This window comes from Engystomops pustulosus, unplaced genomic scaffold (genome assembly GCF_040894005.1).
Source record: "Engystomops pustulosus unplaced genomic scaffold, aEngPut4.maternal MAT_SCAFFOLD_443, whole genome shotgun sequence".
Taxonomy (NCBI): domain Eukaryota; kingdom Metazoa; phylum Chordata; class Amphibia; order Anura; family Leptodactylidae; genus Engystomops; species Engystomops pustulosus.
This window is the reverse complement of record NW_027285322.1, coordinates 51748-65438: the sequence shown is the minus strand read 5'-3', so window position 1 is coordinate 65438 and position 13691 is coordinate 51748. Positions and strand designations below refer to the sequence as shown.

The following is a 13691-nucleotide window of genomic DNA, read 5'->3' as shown; positions in this document are numbered from 1 at the left end:
GAACCCCAGCGGCGCTCGCCCTCGACGGGGCGGCGATCGATGAGAAGCGACCCTCAGACAGGCGTAGCCCCGGGAGTAACCCGGGGCCGCAAGGTGCGTTCGAAGTGTCGATGATCAATGTGCCCTGCAATTCACATTAATTCTCGTAGCTAGCTACGTTCTTCATCGACGCGCGAGCCGAGTGATCCACCGCTAAGAGTGGCTCGTTTTCACACGCTGGTTTTTACAGACGGCCAGCTCGTCCTCGTCAGATGTACGGCACCGCTACATTCGTGTGCACACGGCCGAAGCCGAGCGGACGTTGTCCAAAGAGCGACGCCTGGGAGAAGAGCCTCCGCGGCACACCGCCTGGGGCGGGTGCGGGAGCCCAGTCCCCTGCGCGCCGCTCGTGGGGGACCGGGGGCCGCCACTGGAACGCAGCTCACCCGGCGGAGGCGCGTCTGGCGACAAGCCCCATCGACCTTCGGCAAAGACCGGCGTGGTCGACCCGACAGCGGGGGAGAGGAGGAAGACAGGCGCTGCACCTGTGGAGAGAGGCAGAGGGTCCTCGCGCGCCGAACCCTACCATTCTCCAGGCGCTACGCCGCCTTCCCTCGCCCCCTCATCGAGGACCATCCGCCAGCCACACCGCTCTTCGTTGGGTAACACGGCGCCGCCAGCCGATCTTCACGCGACGTCGGGGAGAGGAGAGTACGGTCTCCCGGGCACCCCGCGCGTCGCTTCCTCCGTCGGGCCCCCGTCCTCTGCCATCGCCCAGGGAGTCGCGCTGGTCTGGAGAGAGCGCGAGGGTGCAGGCTTCCGGACGCCCGCCTCCCTCTTCGATCCCTCGACAGGCGACTCGCCACCAGGACGGAGTCAACCCCGCGATTGTCTCGGTGCCTTGCCACGCAACCGCCCCTTCTCCTCACCGCGCCCACCGAGACGAAGGCAAGAGGGGAAGCCGGAGTTTTTCTCCACTCGACCACCGTACGATCGAGCGGGGATCCGGACGGGGGAGAGCCGGCGTCGACGACCCCGCACTGGGAAGGAGGCGACCGCACCATGGGGGAAGGAGAGGTAGCTAATCTCCCTTCCTCCCAGGGCATCGCTCCGACGGCCCCCTGGCCGGGATCGAAGTGCTCTCGCCCCGCAAGGGCATCAGAGTCGGGCCGGAGAGATTCAGCGGAGGTGGGGAGAAGCCAGGGGAAGGACCCGCTGGCTCTGCCGGCGGGAAGGACCCGCTGGCTCTGCCGGCTCGCCCACCTCCATCTCTGCCGCTGAGTTGCTCGCTCAACGCTGCTGATGCTGTCGACGTCTCCGCTCGTCGCCGCCAAGCTTCGTGCCCGGACGGGAGAGGGTTTGTCGATGCATTCGACGGTAATGATCCTTCCGCAGGTTCACCTACGGAAACCTTGTTACGACTTTTACTTCCTCTAGATAGTACAGTTCGGTCGTCTTCTCGGGCAACACCGCAGAGGAGCTCCGAGGAGTCCCCCCGCGGGGCCGATCCGAGGACCTCACTAAACCATCCAATCGGTAGTAGCGACGGGCGGTGTGTACAAAGGGCAGGGACTTAATCAACGCGAGCTAATGACCCGCACTTACTGGGAATTCCTCGTTGATGGGGAACAATTGCAATCCCCGATCCCTATCACGAACGGGGTTCAGCGGGTTACCCGCGCCTGCCGGCGCAGGGTAGACACACGCTGAGCCGTTCAGTGTAGCGCGCGTGCTGCCCCGGACATCTAAGGGCATCACAGACCTGTTATTGCTCGATCTCGCGTGGCTAAGCGCCACTTGTCCCTCTAAGAAGCTGAACGCGGACCGCGGGGGGTCGCGTAACTATTTAGCATGCGGGAGTCTCGTTCGTTATCGGAATTAACCAGACAAATCGCTCCACCAACTAAGAACGGCCATGCACCACCACCCACAGAATCGAGAAAGAGCTATCAATCTGTCAATCCTTTCCGTGTCCGGGCCGGGTGAGGTTCCCCGTGTTGAGTCAAATTAAGCCGCAGGCTCCACTCCTGGTGGTGCCCTTCCGTCAATTCCTTTAAGTTTCAGCTTTGCAACCATACTCCCCCCGGAACCCAAAAACTTTGGTTTCCCGGAGGCTGCGCAGTGGGTCATGGGAATAACGCCGCCGGATCGCCGGTCGGCATCGTTTATGGTCGGAACTACGACGGTATCTGATCGTCTTCGAACCTCCGACTTTCGTTCTTGATTAATGAAAACATTCTTGGCAAATGCTTTCGCTCTCGGGCGTCTTGCGCCGGTCCAAGAATTTCACCTCTAGCAGCACAGTACGGGTGCCCCCGGCCGTCCCTCTCAATCATGGCCCTAGTTCTCAAAACCAACAAAATAGAACCAAGGTCCTGTTCCATTATTCCTAGCTGCGATATTCAGGCGAACGGCCTGCTTTGAACACTCTAATTTTTTCAAAGTAAACGCTTCGGGCCCCCGGGACACGCAGCGAAGCGCATCCCGGGGGGCGCCCGAGAGACAGGGGTCCGGGACTGGCGGTAGGCTCGCCTCTCGGCGGACCGCCAGCCCTTCCCCGAAATCCAACTACGAGCTTTTTAACTGCAGCAACTTTAACTTACGCTATTGGAGCTGGAATTACCGCGGCTGCTGGCACCAGACTTGCCCTCCAATGGATCCTGGTTAAAGGATTTAAATTGTACTCATTCCAATTACAAGGCCTCGAAAGAGTCTTGTATTGTTATTTTTCGTCACTACCTCCCCGTGTCGGGAGTGGGTAATTTGCGCGCCTGCTGCCTTCCTTGGATGTGGTAGCCGTTTCTCAGGCTCCCTCTCCGGAACCGAACCCTAATTCCCCGTTACCCGTTGTCACCATGGTAGGCGGGTTAGATACCATCGACAGTTGATAGGGCAGAAACCTGAATAGATCGTCGCCGTCACGGAGGACGTGCGATCGGCCCGAGGTCACCTAGAGTCGCCAAGTCTAGGACGGGGCTGGCGCCGCAGCGGGCCCGGAGACCCGCCGCGGACCAGGGCTCCCCGGATTGGTTTTAAGTCTGATAAATGCACGCCTTCCTGGAGGGCAGCGCTCTTGGGCACGTATTAGCTCTAGAATTGCCACAGTTATCCGAGTAGCACATCATCAATGCGGAACGATCAAAGGAACCATAACTGATTTAATGAGCCATTCGCAGTTTCACCGTAAAGAATAGTCAGTACTTAGACATGCATGGCTTAATCTTTAAAACAAGCATATACTACTGGCAGGATCAACCAGGTAGCCGAGCTCTGAGGGGTAGACTCTTGGAGTCAGGCTCCGTGAGCTAATGGGAACGCTCGTTGCTGCTGCTGCTACCGCAGCGCTTCTCCGCCGCCGGAGAAGACCTCGCAGACAACATTGGATGGAGCTTAGGGCAGGGGGGCAAGAAAGATGCTCTCGGTCCCTTCCAAGGACCCGAAAAAGCCTTCCCTTCCCCTCCCTCTCGCAGTCGCTGGCTTTCCCCACTCAGTTCAGCCAAGAAGTGGCGCTCGACTCTCACCTCCATCAGCACCTCCGAAGCTCGGACAGCTCCTGTAGGCTGCGCATAGAAGGAAAGCATTGGACGCTCAACTTCAGCACCTCGAGTGTCGGACGGCTCCACCACCACCTCTCCACACTGTTAAGCGAGAGAGACGATAGGAGCCGTCGCGACGTACCCATGCAGCGCCGCCCGCCAACGCACAGAGGAGCGGAGGGGATCGGGCGCCAGGTCCGGGGGAAGGCTGGGAGGGAAGCTACGGCGCTGCTACCCAGCTTTCAACCCTGCGGGACCGGTGCTCCGCTCCTATCGCTCCGGCGAACAGGGTCCGCTACGCTTTCAACACCAGCGCCCGGCAGAGGGCTTGGAGAAGGCTCGCGCGGATCCTCGGTTCGGATCGCCTGGCTTCGCGGGAGCGGCCTTCGGCTAGGGCCGACGACGGCCGGACCGAGCAGATTTGGACCGGGGTGCGGGGCGAGTACCTGCCTCTCTCACGAAGGGAGTGTCACCGGTAAGAAGCCTCTTCCCACGTCTGCTTGCCGACTTACGCTCGCCCCGACGAGAGGCCCAACCGAAAGAGTGGAAAGGGGCAGAGATTTCCAGGGTCGCCCCACCAGGGATGCAATACCCCAGTGCAGACAGTCGGCCCTGCCCCGAACCTACTCGGTGGTTTGAAGGTTAACCTCTTGGGGAAAAGCAGCGATTCGCCTCGCGGTGCGTGCCTCCGCGGATCTAAACCCCCTCGATCGATGTGGGGCCAGAGGACCCCTTTTCCCCGTACGAAACTGTCAGCTCACCATGGGCTCGACGTCCGTGGGTCGGGGAGTTGAGCGCTTACGCGCGGCGGGACCTTATAACCTGCAGCGGCTGAGGAGCGAAGATTTCCAGGGTGGGCCCCCGGGGATGCCATACCCCGAGCAGCCTGTCGGCCCCGCTCCTAGCACGCTGGCAAGCAATGGAGTCTTCCCCGCGGCAGCCACCGCCCTCGCCCTAGCCTCGCCGTCGGTCGATGAAGAACGTCGTTCGCCCTCCTCTGGCTCGGGATTTGGAAACGGCCTGGCCTTCGCCTACTCCGTCGGGCAACTGCCTTCCGCCAGCCCCTTCCCTCGAATCCCCTTCTTCCATTTTAGACCCGATCAGGGGATTGGTCAGCCCAGCCCTGGGGTAAGAAGAGGGGTTGGGGTCGGTTCGGCTTCGGGTGCCCCGCTCGGCCAAAGGTTCCCCTCGCTTTGGAAGCACGCGAGGTCGCGGAGGGTGTCGGGGTTATTTTTTCGGCTCCCTGGCTTCGCGGGAGCGGCCTTCGGCTAGGGCCGAGGCCGTCCGGCCCGCGCAGATTTGGACCGGGGTCCGGGGCGAGTACCTGCCTCTCTCACGAAGGGAGTGTCACCGGTAAGAAGCCTCTTCCCACGTCTGCTTGCCGACTTACGCTCGCCCCGACGAGAGGCCCAACCGAAAGAGTGGAAAGGGGCAGAGATTTCCAGGGTCGCCCCACCAGGGATGCAATACCCCAGTGCAGACTGTCGGCCCTGCCCCGAACCTACTCGGTGGTTTGAAGGTTAACCTCTTGGGGAAAAGCAGCGATTCGCCTCGCGGTGCGTGCCTCCGCGGATCTAAACCCCCTCGATCGATGTGGGGCCAGAGGACCCCTTTTCCCCGTACGAAACGGCCGGCTCACCATGGGCTCGACATCCGTGGGTCGGAGAGTTGAGCGCTTACGCGCGGCGGGACCTTATAACCTGCAGCGGCTGAGGAGCGAAGATTTCCAGGGTGGGCCCCCGGGGATGCCATACCCCGAGCAGCCAGTCGGCCCCGCTCCTAGCGCGCTGACGAGCAATGGAGTCTTCCCCGCGGCAGCCACCGCCCTCGCCTCGCCGTCGGTCGATGAAGAGCCGAGTTCGCCCTCCTCTGCTCGGGACTCGGAAACGGCCTGGCCTTCGCCTACTCCGTCGGGCAACTGCCTTCCGCCAGCCCCTTCCCTCGAATCCCCTTCTTCCATTTTAGACCCGATCAGGGGATTGGTCAGCCCAGCCCTGGGGTAGGAAGAGGGGTTGGGGTCGGTTCGGCTTCCGGTGCCCCCGCTCGGCCAAAGGTCCCCTCGCTTTGGAAGCAGAGGGTGCCGGGGTTATTTTCGGCTTGACGCCTAGTCCGGTCCCTGCCGGTTCCCGTGGAGGCCCGCGGTCAAAACCAGCTCCCCGGCTGTCGGAGCCGGAGCCCCGCAGCCCGAGCGGACGCACCGAGTCCCTCATGTAAGGGATAGCCGCCCCTACGGAACGGCCCGGACTGGGACCAGGCACCCCCAGGCGCCGAAGGGGTGGGTCGGCCGTGTTGCCGAAGCTTAGCCGGCGCTGATGACCGCAGCCCCTAACGATGCCCACAGGCGGGGGAGCCAAGGAGAGCACTAGGAAGACGTGGCGGGGTCGGACGGCTCAATTTCCAGGGTGGGACCCCGGGGGTTCAGTACCCCGGGCATCCGGTCGGTTTCGCCGGCGCGACCCCAAGCCTTCCACGGCCCCCTTCGTGGGTGCAGGGATACCGTGCAGGGTGCAGGCTTAGACGCCAATTCCCCAGAAGTTTTAGGGATAGGGTTTGTCCGGGCGCCACCGCAGCGACAACCTCGCAAGAAGCTCTCTTCCACAAAAGCACGGGCAACGTTCGTGTGCGAGTGTTGGTCTCCCATGGTCTACCGACTCCCCCGGGCGGCCCAAGCGTTACGCCCACGGCCGGGCCCTCGAGCAGGCGCACCCCTGGTGCCTCTCGTAAGGGAAGGCTACGGTCCTCAACCCCTCGTATGGCGGGGAGGGCGCATTTGAAACGCTAAAGGACGAGCCCTGTTCGGGACCTGGCGGGGATCCGCGGATTGGCGAGAGGGATGGGTCTGCCGTTGGTCAGAGGGGACGCACCCCTGGGACGCAGTTTGGCATTAGCGACCGATGGCCCATCTACGACCATGTACTCCGGGAGCGCCAAGGAGGACGCGGGTGGGCTTTGGGGGCAGACTCAATTTCCAGGGTCTGGGCGCCGGGGGTGCAATACCCTTAAGCGCTCATGTCGGTTTCGTCTGCCGCCCGCCTCTGGCCCGGCTCCTAGTGACGGGTGCTGTGAACGTGCGATCGTGCTTGCGGTTGAAGAGTTCAAAGGCTACCGCTGGGGATAACACGCCCGGGGAATTTAGAAACCCCCCCCTCCGCTACAATCTCTGCTTCTGCCGGACTCGGAGGGGAGCCGCCCCGGGGGCGACCGCTCCCTCTCCTCTTCCGCGGCGTGCCGCGCGCTTCGCCGTCAGCAGCGGAGCGAACCTTTTTCTCGGTCCGCAGCTCTTCAGGCGTAGGCGGGCAGCGCTAACAGGGTACACTGGGGACCACTCGACCGCAACCGCTCCTCCGACCGACGAGCATACCTACCGCGGATACGCCACGGTGGGTCTAAGCCTCGTCGCCGCCGCGAGGAGCAGGCGGGAGCCGTCCCTTTTCGTGCTGCGGAAATAAACCGTGGACACAGAGGTGTGTCTGCGCTCTCCGACCGGGCGGGGGGCGATTGGACTTGCCCGAGGGACACTAGGCGAGGCGCTGCCGCGGGAGCCGGAGCTCCGCGCTGGACGCTGCCGCCGCCGCCGCCGCCCCCCACCCACGGTACGGTGGAGTACGCCCGTTCCATACGCTTCGTAGCAAACCTCAGCCGAAGCAGAGAGTCCTACCGCTGTGGCAGGAGCGGGGCCGTGCGAGGACCACACTGGCACCGCGCTACACAACCTTAGGCAGAGGACCACAGCCGCTCACGGGGAGCGGGGGATTGATGCGCGACCAAGACTGAGGCTAAGGAACGCTTTACCATAAACCGGCCGGGGCCAATACCCCTGACCGAGCAAAGTGCCCTGCCCCGCCGGATCGCGCTGTGTCAGATCGATCAAAAGAGCGGAGAGCCGAGACTCTACCGCTGGGAGTTTGTGGAGAACGGCCTGGCTTGCGTCCCGTCCTCCCGCCCTCGACCTCACATGGCTAGCCTCACCCGCCGGGAGCCACCCCATTGGGGACCGTAGGGCGGAGAAGGGGTCTCCGCGTCCGGAATTTACTTGTGGAGAACGGCCTGGCTTACGTCCCGTCCTCCCGCCCTCGACCTCACATGGCTAGCCTCACCCGCCGGGCGCCACCCCATTGGGGACCGTAGGGCGGAGAAGGGGTCTCCGCGTCCGGAATTTACTTGTGGAGAACGGCCTGGCTTACGTCCCGTCCTCCCGCCCTCGACCTCACACGGCTAGCCTCACCCGCCGGGCGCCACCCCATTGGGGACCGTAGGGCGGAGAAGGGGTCTCCGCGTCCGGAATTTACTTGTGGAGAACGGCCTGGCTTACGTCCCGTCCTCCCGCCCTCGACCTCACATGGCTAGCCTCACCCGCCGGGCGCCACCCCATTGGGGACCGTAGGGCGGAGAAGGGGTCTCCGCGTACGGAATTTCTTGTGGAGAACGGCCTGGCTTACGTCCCGTCCTCCCATGGCTAGCCTCACCCGCCGGGCGCCACCCCATTGGGGACCGTAGGGCGGAGAAGGGGTCTCCGCGTCCGGAATTTCTTGTGGAGAACGGCCTGGCTTACGTCCCGTCCTCCCGCCCTCGACCTCACATGGCTAGCCTACCCCGCCGGGCGCCGCTCCATTGGGGATACGGTACGGCAAAGCGCGACGCCGCACGATGCCAACACTTTGTGCAAAAACCTGGCAGAGTCGACCAAAACCTCGCTTCTTTGACCGGTATTTTTGATGCTTTTCTCTGCCGCCGAAGGTGCACTGAGGGTCGGATCGCCCAAAATTTTTACCGGTCGTTTTGGTCTGCGGTTCTTCCGAGAGGTGCCCGCCTGACAGTTCTTTTTCAGCAGCCTCCGAAAGGCCATCCAGCGGGCAAGCCAGGGGTTGGCAGCCGCCGGCGGTGAGCCTTCCCCGGCCGGGGCAGACGGCTCCGACCGCAAAATTTTTTCGACTTTCGCCGAGGCCAAAACCCCATGCACTTTTAAAGCCTGCCCGCAGCGCCGTCTCCTGTCAGACGTCCCTTGCCGCCTGCGGTGGTCCTCGCCCGGCAGAGAGAAGCCGGAGTCGCCCCCTCTCCGGTTCTTTTTCACCATTCCGGAGCTCTGAAATCTGCCGGACACCGAGTGACCGAGGACGCTTCCAGGAGGGCGGCAGCGAGAGGCAGAGTGCCACCGGTCGGGTCGCCGGTTCTCCCACACTTTGAAAATTTTTCGCTTGTTCTGGTGGGATGGAGAGAGAGCGTGGCTTATGCGCCCTCTGCCCCGCGGTCCGCCCTGGCTGGCCTTACGCCGGTGGTTCGCCAGGCCACCGGCACCTTGTACGGCGGGGACGGCGTGGCTTATGCGCCCGTCAACCCACCTACTCGCCCCGGCTAGCCTTTTACCCGGAGGGCGCCACGCTCCGGGTACCAGTGAGCGGCACGAACCCAGTCATACCATGCCGCTCACCTCGCGCCCTCTCCGGCCTCCGCCGCGGAGACCTCCCGCTAGGACCTGCGGGGGGCGATTTCTGCCAAAATCTACAAAGTCCCCGATGGTTAAGGACGTAGACTGTTGAGCGGGACCTACACACTCTTGTAGCCGATGGGGCTCGCCATTTCCCGCAGAAAATGGACCACCTCCCGCAGAGGAACATGAAATGCCCCTTCCCGCGGGACCCGAAGGACCGCTCTGTCCGAGCAGGCCTCCAGGACCACGGCACGCAAAAGCGACTCAGTCCCGCTGGCATTACGGATCTGACTTTGTGCAAAAACCAGGCAGAGTCGACCAAAACCTCCCTTCTTTGACCGGTGTTTTTGTTGCTTTTCTCTGCCGCCGAAGGTGCACTGAGGGTCGGATCGCCCAAAATTTTTACCGGTCGTTTTGGTCTGCGGTTCTTCCGAGAGGTGCCCGCCTGACAGTTCTTTTTCAGCAGCCTCCGAAAGGGCATCCAGCGGGCAAGCCAGGGGTTGGCAGCCGCCGGCGGTGAGCCTTCCCCGGCCGGGGCAGACAGCTCCGACCGCAAATTTTTTTCGACTTTCGCCGAGGCCAAAACCCCATGCACTTTTAAAGCCTGCCCGCAGCGCCGTCTCCTGGCAGACGTCCCTTGCCGCCTGCGGTGGTCCTCGCCCGGCAGAGAGAAGCCGGTTTCGCCCTCTCACCGGTTCTTTTTCACCATTCCGGAGCTCTGAAATCTGCCGGACACCGAGTGACCGAGGACGCTTCCAGGAGGGCGGCAGCGAGAGGCAGAGTGCCACCGGTCGGGTCCCCGGTTCTCCCACACTTTGAAAATTTTTCGCTTGTTCTGGTGGGATGGAGAGAGAGCGTGGCTTATGCGCCCTCTGCCCCGCGGTACGCCCTTGGCTAGCCTTACGCCGGTGGTTCGCCAGGCCACCGGCACCTTGTACAGCGGGGACGGCGTGGCTTATGCGCCCTCTGCCCCGCGGTCCGCCCTGTCTAGCCTTACGCCGGTGGTTCGCCAGGCCACCGGCACCTTGTACGGCGGGGACGGCGTGGCTTATGCGCCCGTCAACCCACCTGCTCGCCCCGGCTAGCCTTTTACCCGGAGGGCGCCACGCTCCGGGTAGCAGTGAGCGGCACGAGCCCAGTCATACCATGCCGCTCACCTCGCACCTTTTCCGGCCTCCGCCGCGGAGACCTCCCGCTAGGACATGCGGGGGGCGATCTTGACCAAAATCTACAAAGTCCCCGATGGTTAAGGACGTAGACTGTTGAGCGGGACCTACACACTCTTGCAGCCGAAGGGGCTCGCCATTTCCCGCAGAAAATGGACCACCTCCCGCAGAGGAACATGAAATGCCCCTTCCCGCGGGACCCGAAAGGACCGCCCTGTCCGAGCAGGCCTCCAGGACCACGGCACGCAAAAGCGACTCAGTCCCGCTGGCATTACGGATCTGACTTAGTGCAAAAACCTGGCAGAGTCGACCAAAACTCCCCTTCTCTGACCGGTATTTTTGTTGCTTTTCTCTGCCGCCGAAGGTGCACTACGGGTCGGATCGCCCAAAATTTTTACCGGTCGTTTTGGTCTGCGGTTCTTCCGAGAGGTGCCCGCCTGACAGTTCTTTTTCAGAAGCCTCCGAAAGGCCATCCAGCGGGCAAGCCATGAGTTGGCAGCCGCCGGCGGTGAGCCTTCCCCGGCCGGGGCAGACAGCTCCGACCGCATAATTTTTTCGACTTTTGCCGAGGCCAAAACCCCATGCACTTTTAAAGCCTGCCCGCAGCGCCGTCTCCTGTCAGACGTCCCCGCCGCCTGCGGTGGTCCTCGCCCGGCAGAGAGAAGCCGGAGTCGCCCTCTCTCCGGTTCTTTTTCACCATTCCGGAGGTCTGAAATCTGCCGTACTCCGAGTGACCGAGGACGCTTCCAGGAGGACGGCAGCGAGAGGCAGAGTGCCACCGGTCGGGAAGCCGGTTCTCCCACACTTTGAAAATTTTTCGCTTGTGCTGGTGGGATGGAGAGAGAGCGTGGCTTATGCGCCCTCTGCCCCGCGGTACGCCCTTGGCTAGCCTTACGCCGGTGGTTCGCCAGGCCACCGGCACCTTGTACGGCGGGGACGGCGTGGCTTATGCGCCCGTCAACCCACCTACTCGCCCCGGCTAGCCTTTTACCCGGAGGGCGCCACGCTCCGGGTAGCAGTGAGCGGCACGAGCCCAGTCATACCATGCCGCTCACCTCGCACCTTTTCCGGCCTCCGCCGCGGAGACCTCCCGCTAGGACATGCGGGGGGCGATCTTGACCAAAATCTACAAAGTCCCCGATGGTTAAGGACGTAGACTGTTGAGCGGGACCTACACACTCTTGCAGCCGAAGGGGCTCGCCATTTCCCGCAGAAAATGGACCACCTCCCGCAGAGGAACATGAAATGCCCCTTCCCGCGGGACCCGAAGGACCACTCTGTCCGAGCAGGCTTCCAGGACCACGGCACGCAAGAGCGACTCAGTCCCGCTGGCATTACGGATCTGACTTAGTGCAAAAACCTGGCAGAGTCGACCAAAACTCCCCTTCTCTGACCGGTATTTTTGTTGCTTTTCTCTGCCGCCGAAGGTGCACTACGGGTCGGATCGCCCAAAATTTTTACCGGTCGTTTTGGTCTGCGGTTCTTCCGAGAGGTGCCCGCCTGACAGTTCTTTTTCAGCAGCCTCCGAAAGGCCATCCAGCGGGCAAGCCAGGGGTTGGCAGCCGCCGGCGGTGAGCCTTCCCCGGCCGGGGCAGACAGCTCCGACCGCATAATTTTTTCGACTTTCGCCGAGGCCAAAACCCCTTGCACTTTTAAAGCCTGCCCGCAGCGCCGTCTCCTGTCAGACGTCCCCGCCGCCTGCGGTGGTCCTCGCCCGGCAGAGAGAAGCCGGAGTCGCCCTCTCTCCGGTTCTTTTTCACCATTCCGGAGCTCTTAAATCTGCCATACTCCGAGTGACCGAGGACGCTTCCAGGAGGGCGGCAGCGAGAGGCAGAGTGCAACTGGTCGGGAAGCCGGTTCTCCCACACTTTGAAAATTTTTCGCTTGTGCTGGTGGGATGGAGAGAGAGCGTGGCTTATGCGCCCTCTGCCCCGCGGTACGCCCTTGGCTAGCCTTACGCCGGTGGTTCGCCAGGCCACCGGCACCTTGTACGGCGGGGACGGCGTTGCTTATGCGCCCGTCATCCCACCTACTCGCCCCGGCTAGCCTTTTACCCGGAGGGCGCCACGCTCCGGGTAGCAGTGAGCGGCACGAGCCCAGTCATACCATGCCGCTCACCTCGCACCTTTTCCGGCCTCCGCCGCGGAGACCTCCCGCTAGGACATGCGGGGGGCGATCTTGACCAAAATCTACAAAGTCCCCGATGGTTAAGGACGTAGACTGTTGAGCGGGACCTACACACTCTTGCAGCCGAAGGGGCTCGCCATTTCCCGCAGAAAATGGACCACCTCCCGCAGAGGAACATGAAATGCCCCTTCCCGCGGGACCCGAAGGACCACTCTGTCCGAGCAGGCTTCCAGGACCACGGCACGCAAGAGCGACTCAGTCCCGCTGGCATTACGGATCTGACTTAGTGCAAAAACCTGGCAGAGTCGACCAAAACTCCCCTTCTCTGACCGGTATTTTTGTTGCTTTTCTCTGCCGCCGAAGGTGCACTACGGGTCGGATCGCCCAAAATTTTTACCGGTCGTTTTGGTCTGCGGTTCTTCCGAGAGGTGCCCGCCTGACAGTTCTTTTTCAGCAGCCTCCGAAAGGCCATCCAGCGGGCAAGCCAGGGGTTGGCAGCCGCCGGCGGTGAGCCTTCCCCGGCCGGGGCAGACAGCTCCGACCGCATAATTTTTTCGACTTTCGCCGAGGCCAAAACCCCATGCACTTTTAAAGCCTGCCCGCAGCGCCGTCTCCTGTCAGACGTCCCCGCCGCCTGCGGTGGTCCTCGCCCGGCAGAGAGAAGCCGGAGTCGCCCTCTCTCCGGTTCTTTTTCACCATTCCGGAGCTCTTAAATCTGCCATACTCCGAGTGACCGAGGACGCTTCCAGGAGGGCGGCAGCGAGAGGCAGAGTGCAACCGGTCGGGAAGCCGGTTCTCCCACACTTTGAAAATTTTTCGCTTGTGCTGGTGGGATGGAGAGAGAGCGTGGCTTATGCGCCCTCTGCCCCGCGGTACGCCCTTGGCTAGCCTTACGCCGGTGGTTCGCCAGGCCACCGGCACCTTGTACGGCGGGGACGGCGTTGCTTATGCGCCCGTCATCCCACCTACTCGCCCCGGCTAGCCTTTTACCCGGAGGGCGCCACGCTCCGGGTAGCAGTGAGCGGCACGAGCCCAGTCATACCATGCCGCTCACCTCGCACCTTTTCCGGCCTCCGCCGCGGAGACCTCACGCTCTGTTCTGCGGAGAGCGATTTTGGGCAAAATCTACAAAGTCCCCGATGGTTAAGGACGTAGACTGTTCAGCGGGACCTACACACTCTTGTAGCCGAAGGGGCTCGCCATTTCCCGCAGAAAATGGATCACCTCCCGCAGAGGAACATGAAATGCCCCTTCCCGCGGGACCCGCAGGACCGCTCTGTCCGAGCAGGCCTCCAGGACCACGGCACGCAAAAGCGACTCAGTCCCGCTGGCATTACGGATCTGACTTAGTGCAAAAACCTGGCAGAGTCGACCAAAACTCCCCTTCTCTGACCGGTATTTTTGTTGCTTTTCTCTGCCGCCGAAGGTGCACTACGGGTCGGATCGCCCAAAATT

At 62.6% G+C, this 13691-nt stretch overlaps 2 non-coding genes across 2 annotated transcripts; both read right to left on the bottom strand.

Annotated features, from left to right (window-relative positions):
- Positions 1-47: 47 nt before the first annotated feature.
- LOC140111393 (5.8S ribosomal RNA) lies at positions 48-201 on the bottom strand. The gene has a single exon (XR_011851959.1). It is a non-coding gene; the product is annotated as a 5.8S ribosomal RNA (ribosomal RNA).
- Positions 202-1357: 1156 nt separating this feature from the next.
- Positions 1358-3241, bottom strand: LOC140111395 (18S ribosomal RNA). The gene has a single exon (XR_011851961.1). It is a non-coding gene; the product is annotated as an 18S ribosomal RNA (ribosomal RNA).
- Positions 3242-13691: the final 10450 nt, after the last annotated feature.